The sequence below is a fragment of the Pinus tabuliformis genome, chromosome 8 (assembly GCF_031772625.1).
Source record: "Pinus tabuliformis cultivar Carrire ecotype Pingquan chromosome 8, CPIR1, whole genome shotgun sequence".
Lineage (NCBI taxonomy): Eukaryota > Viridiplantae > Streptophyta > Pinopsida > Pinales > Pinaceae > Pinus > Pinus tabuliformis.
In genome coordinates, this window is record NC_142294.1 from 796,708,449 (window position 1) to 796,725,672 (window position 17,224).

The window sequence follows — 17,224 nt, forward strand, 5'->3', positions numbered from 1 at the left end:
AACTCTTTGTGCATTTCAATTTTAGGTGTCCCGCTCCATTCACTCAGTTGCATTTCGCTAGGGACATGCTATGATCCGACAGAGAAAGTCTTGCTAGTTATTTTCCCTCATGTCTAGCCCCTACTGGTTCAGGTCTTGGTCCATACTCACTGAAATGCATGATAGTCGAGGTCTGGTCATATTACAGGACAAAGTCATTTTTATTGTTTGGGTCTATGAATACATCAATTTGGCCTTTGAAAACATGTCCAGAACAAGCCATGCTGGCCAGAGGGAGGCCTTACACAGCTATGGTTCAGAAAGCTCCATCATCACCTGAAGAGACATCGACTCTTCTTCAAAACTCTGTTTTGAAGAAAAGTCAAACAAGGTCATTTATGACAAAATTTTCCAAAAATGCACAAGTTGATTTTTCAGATGCAGTTCTGGTTTCTTTGGCTAGATGCCCAGTCACACAGTCCCCGCAAAGAAATGCCGAAAACCCATCATGAGAGCCAAAATTTCAAAGAAAAATGAAAATCAAGGTGTTTTAAAGTCAATGAAAAAAGTGCAAAACACAAACATTAGAAAGTGGGTTTTCAAAGAAGAAAAAATTAAACCCATCTCTCCCAAGCCTATATATACTTGTTGTGGCACAAAACCAAGTCATTGTGATATGGAAAAGCTTGAGAGAGGCATTGTTGAAGAAAGAGAGCTAAGTTGGAGGAATTCGAGTAAGTGAGGGCAGATTTCTAGGTGGCGCGGCGCATACACCAGGGCGCGCGACGCACTGGCAGCCAACCCACAGTGGAAAATCAACAAGGGCGCGGCACACTCAGGGCACGCGGCGCACTTGGCTTGGTGCGTGACGCACACAGCCAGGGAGCTCAAAACACTTGCAAATTTGTTTTATATCCCGGTTGAAGGCTAGCAAGCAAGAGGTAGGCTCGAATGAAACCTCTTCTCTGTCAATTTGGTCAATGGTTTGGTGTTTCTAAGATGTTGAATGATATCCAAAGCACATTGGCCATCCATGAAAATAATCATCAAAGAAAAAATGATAAACGGGGTTGCAAATTTTTGAAGATGCCACCAAGGTTTTGCTCCCCTCCCCTTGTCCCCTCACTCCTCATCATTTTCACCTCCATTCCACCTTGTCTCCTAAGGAAACCCCCTAGAAATCTCCACTAAGACCCTACCCCCGGTGTTCCAAGCAAATTAGTGTCATTTGACAGTGCGTGGTGCACACACAAGGTGGCGCGGCGCACTCAGGGCGCGCGGCACACTGGGAGCCCGGCCACAGTGTTAATATTGCACTAGCACGGCGCATACCTGGTGCGCGGCGCACTAGGCAAAGCGCGCGGCGCACAGACCTGTGAGCCTAAAAAAAAACACCGAATCGCCTAAATTTTTATAAATGGCTCTCAAAATTGCAAAGGTGGCCCTAGATACCTTCACCATTGATCCTTAACTCAAAGAAAAATATGATTTTGGTGACCATGAAATCAAAGGAAAAATTTTTATTAAGTAAACCCAAAAATGACACAAAGAAGGTCAAAAAGCTAGGGTTTTGCTACAGTAACATGATTGCTAAAGCATGCTCCTACCCTACCCCTATCAAACTAATCCCCCTGTAGCATTTTCCCTTAATAATCACCCTAACCCCACTGTGACCATATTCATTTGGTTCCCTTGATTCCTATGGCTAAACACCCAAACCCTACCTCAACAAAATCCAAACCCTGTCCCATCAAAACTATACCCAAAATACTCCTAAATCCCTGATAACTTTCTCCTCTTAAATCCCTATTCCCCTTTCATCATTCCCCTCCTAACACTCCCTGTTTTATTTTCCCCTTGGTGACAGATTCTCAGGGCAACCACCAATTTCATTGGATTCAGAGGGCAGCAAAAGAAAACTCAAGGTACACACAGCAATAATGCCATTAAGAATTTCATTAGATTACGAGGGGGATACACACAGTGACACATCTTCAGGAGAGAGGGCCCATAGGAGACATCACCGGAGTGGCAGACATCTCAGAGACGAGCCAAACACCCTCATAGAGCTACAAGCATACCCACTTGCCATGTCTTGTTTCCAGCACTTGGCATGTTATGAATTTTGCCAAAGGGTGGCAAATGTCAGAGTACATCATGAGTTGGCCTGCTTTTTTGCACTACATCTACAGGGGTCCAATCCATATTGCCTGGGGTCCCTTTCACCTTGACATCGGAGGCTATATCAGTGGCAACAGGGATACCAAACATTGGGGAGCAGTGGCATAAGAAAAAGAAGGTGGAGAGGCATTACTATGAGCCTTACATCAAGAACAGCTACTTGAGCCAGCTCACCAGAGTTTTTCCATTCAGATTTTTGAGGGATGAGTATGCCCCACTCATGAGATTGATCATGAAGTATTTCAGTTGTGAGGGAAGGTTTTCCCGCCTCTATGCCTATCACATCAGGTTGCTCATGCACTTCACCAAGGTGCGGATGATGAGCCTCCCATTTTTCATTTGCAACAACATTGAGAAGATGAAAAACTTCATGCAACGCAAGACTCCTCGATAGCAGCTAAACAGTGTCTATCATTTTGCTCTCATCTGGATTTTGGTGGACCATCAATTGGGATTGCAGGGTATTGCTTGGGAGGACTTCATCTCCCGTGATTTCTTCAGCGCTCCACCAGTGATATCAGAGGCAGAGCATGAGGTGGGGGGTCCTTCACATCAGTTTGAGCATGAGGTGGAGAGTCCTTCACATTAGTTTGAGAGCCATGAGGCTGCCACCATGCCAGTATACATCACATACCAGAAGGGCAGTAGACCATTGTTTACAGCAGCAAAGCGAGTGTTATCTCCACCTGGGGTGGAAGGGGCCTCGCTTCCGCCATCAACATCACAGGAGCAGGGTAAGGGAAAGGAGCCAATGCAAGAGGAAGGGCCATCAGGTGAGTGAGAGACCGAGTTTGTTCTCCTCCAGGAGGATGAGACAGATGCAGAACCAACCAATGACGAGCTTATAGAGATCATCAGGGAGCAGCACTCAGAGATTGAAGACTTGTCCATTGATTTAGAAAGGGCCAAGTGGAACATGAACTACCTGGAGTGGAGAAACAAACAGCTTGAGGACCAACAGATGATCATGGAGCTGCAGAACATCCGCGAGCATCGCCAAGCTGCTCAAAGAAGAGGGGCTCCGCTCACATCTTTGGAGCAAGCAATCAATGAAGACCGGGAGGCCAACCTTGAGAGAGTCAACATGCATTTGGAGAGGTTGTTGGACAAATCTGATCGGAACCTTGCTATATTGAGACACATGAATTTCCATTATAGGGTGCGGAACATGAGTGCACAAGCCCGGATAAGGAGTTTAAAAGCAACACTGAGGAAAGCAACAAGAAGGGTAAAGCGAGCAAAAGAGAAAGATAGGCTTAGAATCTTGGCTGACACTTCCTTGGCTCAGCATGGCACCCCAAAGAGATCCTCCAGTCCAAATTTCAAAAAATTTGGGCAAATTTTGGTCACAGGCAAATTTTTTGGACACAAAACAGGAAATTCCTCCCTGTGCGCCGCGCCATTGGTGCAACGCTTAAATTATAGGGCTCTAATTGAGGAACGCCTTGCCTATTTGGATTCGGCATCAAAAAATACGACTACTGGTGTCCGGGCAAGAAATTTTGACAAGTTTTGGGTCTCCTAAAGGTCAAAAAACACCCAAAAATGGCCTCTCTGCCACTTTTTTGACACAAAGAAAGCAGTCTTGGGAGAATGAAGATTTGGAGGGGCAAATGAGCACCAAATTGGGAAATTCCAGTGGGGTTAGAAAGTAGACAGGATAGGCTTTCCAACAAACCCACTTGGGCACATTTTGGACACCTGCAAATGCCCCAAAATAGGCTCCAAAGTGGTGCGACGCATAGATAATTTGGCGCGGTGCACAGAGGAAAAAACTGCCAATTTGCTCCCGTTTCACGAAATTTCAGGTCGCGACTTCTCCAAGTGGGCCCAGTCATCTACACTTAGGTTTTTTTTGGCACCAAAGGTGGCATTTAAAGAGTTTTCTCTCCAGATGGGCATCTATCTAAGTGGCAAAAGAATGCAAAGGGTCACCCCAGCCAAATGTCATGCTTGAGAGCGCTGCACCTGTAGCTGATGGTTGGCTCTCCATCTCCATTTCGTAATGATTTGAGTAACTTCCAAACCCCTGGGCATTCTATCTCTTCTCCACTCATTCTATATATTGTATGAAAGTTATTTGCAAAGGGTTGGCTGGCTTGTAACTTCTGGGAGACTGTGGGAAAGAAACTTTGTTTCTTCACTGTGTATTTTTGACAGATAATTAATGAAAGGCAGCGGCTCTGTTTCATGATATTCTTGTGGTTGTGAGTGTAGCAAATGTGTTCTTATGTTCCATATGTATCTTGTTATGTTTCATAATTTCATTCACATTTCATTTCAGTGAAATTTTCTAAGTGAGATTAGGTAGAATTCAATTTATATTGCTTTGCCTGTGGGAAAATTTCATGTGCAGTGTCATTCTTCCGTTGAAAAGGATTCATGCGACTATGCCCTTTTCACTTTCTTCAGTAATCTTTCCATTCTGCGTTACCTTAAACCAAAATTGCTGCTCTTTCTGCCTACCTTGCCTCACGGAATAATCTGTGCCTTCATTTTCAATTCTTTGTTCTTTATTGAGCGCCAGTCCCATATACATCCCAGAAGCTCGGTCACTTCATAAAATCTTTTCCAAAATCCCTATCCACTTACTAGCCTAAGCTAAACAGTGTATTGTAAGTCACCTCAGACCGTTTTCGATCATATATTCACTGAGCGTGACTCGGAGAGAGCCCTCTCCTACTCTGGTAGGGCTAGCTACTAGACTGAGCATGGTTTGTGGTTACCCTAATTTTTGCCTTCCTTCAGCCTAAGGCAGATTTAGGTGCTAACACAGGGCACTTACCAATTATTAGAGCCACCTCTATTCAATGGAAGAGGATAAGGTTGAGGGGGCTATGGTAGTGGACGAGGCAGTTATAACGGTAGAGGTCGTGGTCGCTGTTGAGGACGAGGGATATTTTATTGATATAATTGTTTACAAGAGGGACATATTGTGATTGAATGTCCCTTAAAGGATAAAAATGACTTATGATTTTGTAACATGTGTGGCTTGGGTGACCACTTGCCAGAAGATTGTCCCAAAGTTTTAAATAAAAGATCTGCCAATCTACTATAAACTGTTCCAAAGCATGAGATTTTGAACTCTAAAAACCTTTATGTAGTTACAAAGTCAGGAGTTAGAAGAAATCATGGTAATCAAGATAAACAATTGATCTGACCTGTCGAGATTTCAATGAAGTATCTAGATATACAAAATTAAAATCAACAATTTCCATATAAGTTGAATTCTTTATAAAAGAAAGTGAAGACCAAAGAGTATCTAAGGACCTAATATTAGAAGAATTTTTCAAGCTTCTTAAGGAAGAACACTCTATCACTTGACTCATCAAATTATTGAATATGTTGAAAAACTTTAATGAAAACATAGAAAGAAGGAAAAATGTTAGAAAAATTTCACATGGTAATCAGGTAGATGATCATGACCCACAAGTTGAATTGGAAATAAACAGGTTCATGTTTAGACATGTTTTTCTCGATTTTGGATCTCAAGTAAATATCTACCAAGAGACACATGGATTAGCATGGGATGACCAAGTCTACATGGAACAACTAACTATCTTAAGTTGGTTGACCAAAGATTATTTGAATTAATCATCACACTACGGCAAGTTCACACATCAATAATGGGGATCCCAACGAGTCGACTTTGAAGTCATCGACTTAGTCGATGGCATCCCTACTTATCTAGCGTTAGTTGGCTAACCATGGGGATGAAGAATGAAAGAGACTATATCACTAGAAAAATATAGAATCCAATTAAAATGAAATAACAAAAATATTATCATTCCTTTAGATCCTCATGAAGGCAAGCCTTGGGTAGAGTCTACTTATGAAGAACTTGAAATCAAAAAACTATATCAAGTATTACATGATGAGAATGACAATGTGGAGCCAAAAGCTTTGGGAAAAATATTAACAGGATCTCCTCTTCCAATTGGATAAAACTCATATATTGAACTTTACGAATGGCGAATTGAGAATTAAGAATCAAAGGAAAAGGACTATTGGTTGATATAAGCAATTCCAACATCTGTAATCCAACCTTGTTATTCCATCAAAGTTGTGCCAATCATTTGAGAAAATAACTGTCTAGAAACACCATCCCTACTCCCGACTAATTTAACAATTGACTCTAGTTCTCACATCTACTTTAAAGAAAGGGCATCTCCTATTAACCATGTATAACACGTATCAAAATCAATTGGAGAATAAGTACGATTGTAGAGTCTTGTGCAAACTTTTACTGGTCAAGTAACGAGATGGTGGGATACACACTCATACCGACTTCAGGCCTAGATGACTGCAACCTCTTATTTTATTGAGTGATTTGGAGGAAAAAACTTATTCGTGCAAGAAAAAAATACTAACTTCCAGTGCTGCTCAGGACCTTGTTGAATACATAAAAAATTGTGAATTAGAATGGCGAAGAATCAGATATAAAGATGAACGTGTCTGGTCAAACATGTTCCTAAACACACTAGCTTATCTCTCGAATAAATGGTATAAGTTGGAAGAAGCAAGGGGCAAATCCCTCCATTGGAAGGAATTAAAATAAAACTTCATTAAAGATTTCGAGTTTCAACCAAAGGAGGCAAAATTGAATGATCTAGATAAAATTAAAGAATTTGTACAAGAAAATCTAGTCGATCCACAAACTTCAACAAATAATTCATTAACTTGCAATTATATAGCCTCTACTACAGAACACAAGATGACTAGCCTATTAGAGATGGAAAAATCATGCATTTCCGACCAGAGTTTTACCTTGAATAAGCATCATCCGGAAAATTATAATAAAATCCAATCAGTTACCAAGTTGACAAATAGGATATAGATAAACCAGACAAGTTATATTTTTTGCCGGCATATTAGGAGGTAAAAGTCAGAGAAAAATGACTTAAAGAGTCTAAGGCACTTGACTGTATGAACGAATAAATTAAAATAAATGAAGTCAACATATCAAATGACGATCGGCCAAAAATCACCCAACTTGGTGATTATTGATCAGAGAAACAAATAAAAAAATTTGTTGAATTGCTCAAAGAATACTAGGATGTATTTGCTTGACACTACAAAGAATTAAAAGGATTAAATTAATGAAATGGGAGATATGAGGATCAATGTGATCCTAAGAGAGAAGCCAATAAAGAAGAGACCATATAAATTACCTCATAAATACAAACCTAGTGTACAAAAGTAAATAGAAGTAATGCATGTTGATGGTATTATATACCCGATAGAAACATCTAAATGGGAAAGCCTTATGGTCGATAAAAAAAAAGAAAGCAGAACTCGACAAGACTGTGCATCTGTGTCAACTACCGTGGATTGAATAAGCTAATAGTTACTGATCCATTCTCAACTCTTTTTGACGATGAAATCATTAATGAAGTAGCAGGACATGAATGTTATTCCTTTAAGGATGGATTTTGAGGGTACAATCAAGTACCCATAACAGAAGAAGACCGAGAAAAAACAACATTGTTACAGAATTCAATTCTTTTGCATATAGAGTAATGTCGTTCAGATTAAAAAATGCACCAATTGTATTCTTAAGAATTATTATCAAAGCATTTTGGGAATACATCTATAAGACCATGGCTATTTACTTTGATGACTAGACAATATACACACTATTAAAGGATCATACTCACTGGTTAAGGCTAATTCTCGAAAGGTGTAGACAAATATGGTTATCCCTCAATATAAAAAAGGGTATCTTTGTAACTCCCATTGGAATATTGCTGGGTCACATTGTTTCCAAAGATAGAATTAAAGTCGATATGGAAAATATAAATGTAATTCTAGATTTGAAACCCCAAGTTAACCAAAAGTAGATTAAAATATTTCAAGGACATCAAGGTATTAAGATGATTCATTAGACACATTAGACACTACTCTGACATAACATTCCTGATTGATGAAATCCTGAAAAAGATGTTCCTTTTAATTGGTCCAATGAGTGTGACGAATCATTTCAGTTAGTAAAGAAAAAATTGGTCAAAGATCTAGTTATTAAATTCCCATATTGGTCAAAACTATTTCATGTTAATGTTGATGCATCAAATATGGTAGTCGAGGTAGTCCTAGGGAAACCCAAAGAAGAATTAATAGATCACCTAAATGCTTATTCCATTCATAATCTTAACAAAGAAGAAATAAACTATTCAACAACATAACATGAAGCCTTAGCAATGATATTTTCTCTACAAAAATTTCAGCATGACTTGTTGGAAAATCCTTTCATATTTTATACATATCATTAAGCTCTAAAATACCTCGTTAACAAACCTATGCATCAAGGTCGTATTTTCAGATGATTACTGTTACTTCAGGAATTTGAATTTGAAGTTATCGTCTGACTTGGGAAATAGAATGTAGGCCATGATCATTTAGCTCGATCGGAATCACAAGGTGAATTGACAGAGATTGACAGTGATATTCCTGATGCACACATGTTCAAGATTGTAGCAGTCCTCACCGATATAAAAAAATTTCTCCACACAAACAAATTGTTGGAACGATTAACCGAAAAGAAGAAGAAAAATTTAGCAATTGAAGCAACACCATACAAATTAATAAATTTCCAACTCTATAAACTAGGAATTGACGAAGTACTCTGAAGGTGTGTTCTTGAACATGAAAGAGAAGTTATTATTGATGAATCCCACAAAGTGGGAGATGGAGGACACTACCAAGGATACATGATTGCTTGAAAAATAATGCAAGGTGGCTTGTGGTGGCTGAATATATTTTGCGATTATCATAACGTGTACATAAATGTGACATATGTCAGAGAACTAGTCAACCCCTTCCAAAACATAAAATATAGTTACATTCCATAATTCCATCTCTACCATTTTAAATATGGGGGATCAACTTTGTCGGTCCATTCCCTAAGAGAGAAAAATGAACAGGTGCAAAGTACATCATCACTATGATAGAATATGTAATGAAATGGGTAGAAGAAAAGCCATTACTATCATGCACTAAGGAAGTTGCAGCCAAATTTATATATGAAAACATAGAGATGTATTTTTTCTACACCCTAGTCCTCATAAGCGATAGAGTAACACACTTTGTTAATGGCACAATTGAAGTACTTAAAAAAAGCTTCAGGATTGAGCATATAAAAACTACTGCATGCCATCCCCAAGAAAATGGTTCAATTGAGTCATTTAATAAAACTCTACGCAAATGACTATTGAAAATATCCAACATAGATAAGGATGACTAGGACAATAAGATTCCAACAATTTTATGGGTATATCGCACAACTTATAAGTAGTCAATGGGGTCGACGCCATTTAAACTTGTTTTCAAATGGAAAGCATTTGTACCACTTCATTGTTTAGCAAATGCAGAAGCTGTGTCGACCATACTTAAATATAACTCAAAATTACATGCACAACAACTCAGGAAATTACATCAATTGCAAGAAGACTGATTGTATGCACTATACCATAAAAAAATTAGTAAGGATCAACAAAAAATGTGGCACAATCATATCCTATAGTCTAAACATTTTCAATTTTGAAATTTAGTACTACTATACAATAGCCAAGTGAAAGGAAAACTGAAAAAACTTGAAGTTGCATGGCTCGATCCATTTGTTATTGAAGATATATGATCGTTAAGAGTAGTTCAGTTAAAAACATTGTAGGGTCACCTTTTCAAGTCACTTGTTAGTTGTGTCCATCTTAAAAAATACATTACATAAATAATAGTTAGTATAGGTTAGTTGTAAACTATTAATAGCTAATAGACCAATATGTAAAAAAGTAACTATTTAATAAATAAATGAAATTAATTATTAAATTATTACATTTTCTTTTTTTCGATTTTCTTTTACTTAACCTAAAATCTCTAACATTAGCAGGAATGAGTTATAAAGGTAACTGATATAACAATCGACACATCAATAAAAAAACATTCTAGATACAATCATATAATCAGACCAAGAAACATCAATGGAGCACAAGGTTGACCTATGCAACCTCTTAAAAGTAAAGAAGAATTCAGAGAAACAAGGACACCAAGATTATCAAGATGAAAAGCATAGATAGAAGAGTCGACCTATATCTCGTAGGCATCAATGGACAGACTAGACTCGTAGAGTACGATTCCACAGACCACTAAGCATAGAAGGTAATGACGACTACTTACCAGAGAACAATTTAGGAAATCTAGTCATACAGAAATATAGGCTTGAAGGCAACCGAGAAACTCACAAAAGACAAAAAGGCGAGTTCACCTAGAATACATATAACTTCTTGCTAGATTACAACACATGGGATATGTATAAATTCATCCAAACAATATGTCATAATCAAGCTAGGAATCAAGGACTTCAATATCGATGAGAATTATCTTTCAAATGAGTTCAACCAATACGTTCTAAAAGAGTCCAATGAGTGATGATGGGTGATCATCATATGCCCTCAACGCGATGGAGGGATTAGAGAGTTTGAGGGATCCTAGTTTTTTCCAAACTAACTTTGACATGATGCAGGTTGAGACCCCCTCCTCAATAAAACAGTGATGAATAGTGACATTTCAAATAGTCACTAGGATTTTGAATGTGACTATGGAAGGTATCCACGGTTATGAATTGTCCAAATTGAAGGTGATTAATCTTGAATATGAAGGATCGATTGCACCTAATGTATAAGGAAGTGCTTTTTTCTGAGTTGGACACATTTGGAGGATCTATAATGACGAAATGGCAGATGCAGATTGTTCAAGGTCATAAAAAATACTATAGTTGTAAGTTCCCTTTGAGTTACAGGTTGTGCGATGCAAGGGTCCCTTCATCATCTTGGAGATAAGTTTAATGGGAGGTCATTGTATGGTAAAAGGTTACATAGTTGTATTGGTAATGGGTATCATTGATGTTGAGGGATTCAATTTCGAAAGGGTCCCATAATCAAAAATTTGTGTTTGGAGAAGAACATTTGTTCCTTGCATGTCTATGTCAAGATTAGAGGTGTCATTTGAACTTCCTCCTCTTTGGTTTTGGTATTGGGGAGGACTGACTTCATTCTAAGTAGATACCATTCCTTGATGTGGAAATCGATTTTGCATGACATCAGGATGCTAGTTTTCTTCCCTTACTACCTAGCCTCTCTCATGCGTCTCAACTTTGGGAGTTGAGGGAAATAATGGGTATAATGTCCATATTATTTCCAAATAACAAAAGAGTGGTTATTCCTTAGACCAACATTCTTGTTTTGTTTTTGTGGATTATTTGTACCCTTTTTTTGGTTTTGGTTTTGGTTATGGTTCTAGTTTTGATTGGGAGGATTTCCCCCAGTCGTCGGCCTCGGTTATTATTGTTGTTGTTGATTTCCCCCTATCCCTTATCTCCTTTATGTTTATTCTTCCCTTTATTTTTATTAGCATTAGGTGGGTTAGAACTATTGAGTTGTTTGAACAACTATTGTTGTTGTGGGAATGATAGTCAAAAAAAATTAACCCTTGTGTTCTGCAGAAGTGGTGGGTTATTTGTTGTGGTGCTAGGAAAGGAAAATAAATATTACCTTGACTAGGGTTTGTGTAGGTAGGTTTTGAGGTTGATACTACTTTTGAAGCGCATTTTGGGTAATTATTCCCTTGCATGGGAGGGTTTTGAGGAGGTAAAGTTTGATCATGATAATATCCAACTTTTAAAGGTGTCAGTGTTGTAGATTTTTTGGTGAATGGTTGGAAATGTGGTTACGTACCATAGATATTTCTAGCGTACGGGGGAAATTTGTTGGTTGATTCTGCGTGAGGGTCTCCATCAACCCATCAGCAACATTTGATGTTCTAGTTCTATCTTGAACAAATGAATGTAAGTGAGGAGCGTCTGGGATAACAGAATAGAGTTACCCTAATTATGTGTAAATAAGCTCAAACCATTGAGCTTCTCTTATGGCCTATTCTTTTCTTTGCGACATGGTTGTGGTGATATCTTTCTCAATTGCCGAAGAGAGTGACTTCTAGAAGAAATCCAAATGGAGAGGTTTTGTTATCTCCACTTTAGAAATATGGAGAGGTTTTTTAATGTCCACTTTACAAAGCTGGAGAGGTTTTGTTATGTCCTCAATAATGTTGTTGGAGGAACACCATAAATCAAGGTCATGTTTTCATTGGCGATATCGTCCCCTTGTTTTTCTTCAAATTTAGTTATATATGAGGGTAACTTGGTTGGCATAGGGGGCTATTGATGATTATCTGAAATGGGGTCATTTGTAAGCTTTGTAAGATTTTGGAGACTCAATGAAGGTACGAATAGTATTATATTGGTATTTTCCATTATGGGATGACCTTGTAGTAGGTTGTTGAAAGGAGTCCCCTACGGGGTAGTGTTGGTAGGGGTACCTTGTGGGGTAATGTTGGTGTTCCCTTGGTGGGTGGTGATTGGAGCACCTTGATAGGAACTAGATCCTAACAAAGTTGCACCAATAATGATGTGCCAAACGAGGTAGATGGATGTTATCTCCTACGATGAAATGGTGAGAGTCCAAGCTCACCTCTTGGTAATAGGGGCAGATCTTGTTGGCACCTAGAGCAATGGGTAACCCTTGGGTCCCCTATGGTGCTCTAGGAAGTGTGTGGAAAGATACCATGAGGGGGATTTTTATCAAAACAATGAATCACATACATAATACAAAGCGAAAATAAATGCCTAATTTTACCTTTGCAACTATTTAATGTGTGAGACAATCAACAAAAAGGTTTCTTAGGTTTTTCGCATGATAATTTTTTTTAAACCACCTAGCATCCTTCCACTTAATTAGTAACTTGGCCTTATGAAGATTTTGTAGAAGGGAATTGGGGCCATGTCCGAAAAGTACTAACGACATTTCCAACCACCAAAAATCAACAAGGTTATGGAAGAGACTTATATCGAGGGGTGCTAGGGCTATGTCCAAAAAGTGATGACGGTGCTTCTAATAGCTTGAAAGAAATCACCTTCAGGTGCAAGGGCTATGTCCCAAAAGTGATGACAATGCTTCTAATAGCTTGAAAGAAATCACCTTCAGGTGCAAGGGTTCCTACACCCACCACCTATAGGGAAATATGCCCTACAATTTTGGCCACTAAGCTAACTACGTCTAGTCAGAATGAGAGAATCTTAACTTTTGGTTGTAAACTTTGGACCTAGATCCCTTACCAAATGTTAGGAGACAACAAGGAGGCTCATGATAATTTATTATCTATGTTAGGAAAAATACTGGGGGGGTATGAATCAACATTTTACACACTTTTAATTTCAATTTATTATTCTGATTAGTATACACAACTGTTGTAAATGAAACTAGTGTGTGTACATGACTGTTACTACAAAAACCTGCATATAACTTCTTTGATCATCTATACAACATTAATCAATGCATTATTATTCCATTATTCATTAATTTAATAGTAATTATGAGCAGTTAAGAAAAGATAGAACATAAACACACAAAAAACATATTAACACCAGGATTTGACGTCGAAACCTGATGTGGGAGAAAACCACCGCTTTTTTCATATTTGTCTTCTTCTTTTATTAAAAAATAATCTTCTTACAATCTTGTATTGGCGCAGGATTTAACCACTATGCAGGCTCCTAATTTTAGAAGGATACAACCTTCTCTCATTTTCCATCTCCTAATAGAAGGGAGATATAAATCCCTTTGGGAAGACTACTATCCTCAGCTCTTTATGGATCACTATTCAGAATGTTTCAAACTGGATCCACTCTTAACAATTTTGAAATCAACTCCTCAAATATTGGATCATCAAATCTTATAATGTAACCAATGCAACTTGATCAATCAAGAATAAACCATACTAATGCATAGCCACTCGTCAATATACCAAGTCAAACATTGTAACCCATCACAGATTCCAACTACCACCACTACATACCCTGATCAAACATGCATCAGATTGCATACGCTACTATTATTTATTGTACCTGTGTATGTGCATGCTTCTCCTGAAGAATACCTGTGTACAGATCTCAAAATATTGATATCTAAATCTGAAACACTCTGCCACTGAAATAACCACCCAAATAGATACTGAAGCCAACACAAATCACTGAACGAAATACATATTATCACATAGTAGCATCATCTCTTAGTCAACTTCTAATTCAGAATCAATTCAGCCCAATCAGTATTGTCAAGCACAGATTATTGTAAGAGAGACTTCATCGACAAAAAACAACAATCACAACAAAACAGATCAACCATTATCATCATTGGATACTGCAAAACCCTATTTGGTGTATGTGACCCTTATAAGGAACTTCCACATATGTACCCTCTTTTCATACTTGACACTAGTGTACAAATTTTTCCATACTGCAGAATATATACTCGACTAGCCAAAACGAGATCCGCATATGTACACAATATTACAGAGGAAAACCAACATATAGATTAAAATTGCTAAGTCATGATTTCGCACTAACCACAAAATATACTTTGTAACCCTTACTGTCTCGTATTCATGTCAGAGTATCATTAACACCACAGATCTATCACAGTTAGATATTTTCAACAAGCAAATCAAACAAGTACATATGATACCGTACTTCAGATGTTTTAGATCTATTTCTTTTCCTTGCTCCTTCTTGCACACTTGTTTCTGATCAAATCATTCATAGAAGAAACAAACTTGCACATCCAACACTTTGATCTCCATCTCCTTATATAGCTTAGGCCTTATCTAATACCTTAGGCCAATCCCTTAGTAATGTTGATGGTATTATTTGACGGGATCAAATATCCTTTGTTTCACTAATTACTATGGGCCAATACCATGGTAAAGACCCCTGGTATTTACAATACCATTGTGCAGAAACTGTACGTGAATTTTCTTCACCATACCCGCATATTTACGCGCCCTTTATGCACAAGACCCACATATACTTTCCAAACTTCAACTTTATCATTCCTCTGTCTCTGAACTAATATTCTCTTGTCTATTTGACCTATAGTATCTACATAACCATCATGTTGACATCTTTATCAATTAGGTTTCCATCAAGCACAATACATTAGTTATAATGCTAACAATCTCCTCCTTTAGACTTTATGGCAACCACTTTGGTGTTTAGTCACCACTACCTATAGATACCTGTAAACACATCTACAGACATACCAAGCTTCTCTCCACGAATTATTCTCCAAACGCCAAGTTACATTCCCCCTTTGACATCAAGTGAAAAGGGCTAATCAATGATGAATGAAGACTTGTAGGTCTCATCTGCTGAATATGAACATTGATCATGCTCCTCCTGAGTATATGTTGAATCTTCTAGAAGATGTTCAAGGAAGTACATGACTCTATCAATAAGCCAAATATGACCTTTCCTATCATGAAGGACTCATGCTTATATTAATCACCCAACGCAATGGGGTTACATATTTGACTCAACATTGCATCAAATTCCCAAAATAATGGGATTAAATATGTAAATGACTTGACCCCAATAGTCCAAACATGACTAAGTATTACAATGATTACATCATGGGTCTTTACACGAGCTTTACATCAAGAGACAAATATTAAATTTATGACCAAGATCAAAGCAAGACCATGATAGTCTTTAGCAACCATCATATACCAATAGGATCTTGCATTATCATCATTTATTACCAACATATAGAGAACCAAGGACATCATAAAGCAACATAGTATAATCAGCTTATTAAGATACATATAGTCATCATCCAAAACTTCAGTAGCAACATCACCAATCATAAGCATCATTATGTAACAAGGAATTATCAAGAAATCATAATTCCAACAATGCACTTCTAGAAATATAGCAAATTCTCCCCCTTAACCTATTCCAACTATTCACTGGCAGGTCTGATCACATCCAACTCATCAATTAGTAAAGTCAAAAGAGTAGCAAAAACTCATAACCATAAGAAGCCTATATCACTTCTAAGTAGCATTTGGATATCGACAAACTGTAACTAATCAATACTAGAACTAGAGGGCCAAAGAATCACTGACTAAAATATACCAGAATCTCTCCTTGAGATTGTCCCATTGTTTCTTCATCATATAGAAACATGTGTTATTGTATAGAACCAAACTCATGTATATACGCGACTATCCTTCATGAGATGCACATACATAAAGTAAATTATAATAATTTATAGTCTCAGCTCCCCTTGAACATGAAAGATTTGTCAGAATAATTAACAAAGTGATGAGGAAGAGACCACTCCTAGTTTCTGTCTGAGATATTCAAAGGAATCGCATGGAAGGGGCTTTGTAGATATATTTGCAACTTGGTCCTTTCAAGGGACATATTCCATTTTAATCTTTTGTTCAAGCACCTACTCTCTTAGAAAGTGATATTTGATTGGAATATGCTTGTTTTTTGAGTGCATGACAATATTTTTTGAAATACTTATGTCACTAGTATTATCACACATAATAGGAATAGGTTCAGCGCAACTAATTTGGATGTCTTGTAATGTTTGCATCATCCATGGAAGTTGAGTACAACATGATGCAACAACAACATATTCTGCCTTAGTAATAGATAAAGAAATGGAACTCTGCTTCTTTCTCAACCATGATACCAAGCAAGGTCCCAAATAAAATGCTCCTCCACTAGTACTCTTCTGATCATCAATACTACCTGCCCAATCTGTGTCTGTGTAAGCATGTAGTGCAAAATTTGCATCTTTGGGATACAATAGACCAAAATCTTGTGATGAGTTTCTTTAGGGTTTTCTTGAAATCGTCCAACAATCCCAACTGCATGCATAATATATGGTCTCGTGCCTTTAAGGTATAGAAAACTTCCTATCATAAATCTTCATGTTGGTTGATTCACAGAAGGAGAATCATCATGTGAACTAGGGTTTCATCCTGTTACCATTGGTGTGCATACAGGCTTGTAGTCTTGCATTACAAATTTCTTCAAAAACCTCTTGAGGTACTTGGTTTGTGAGAGAAAGATACCATTCTTTGTTTGTTGAACTTGAAGACCAAGAAAGTATGTTAGTTCACCAAGTAGAGACATCTCCAATTCTTGCTGCATCACTAAAGCAAATTT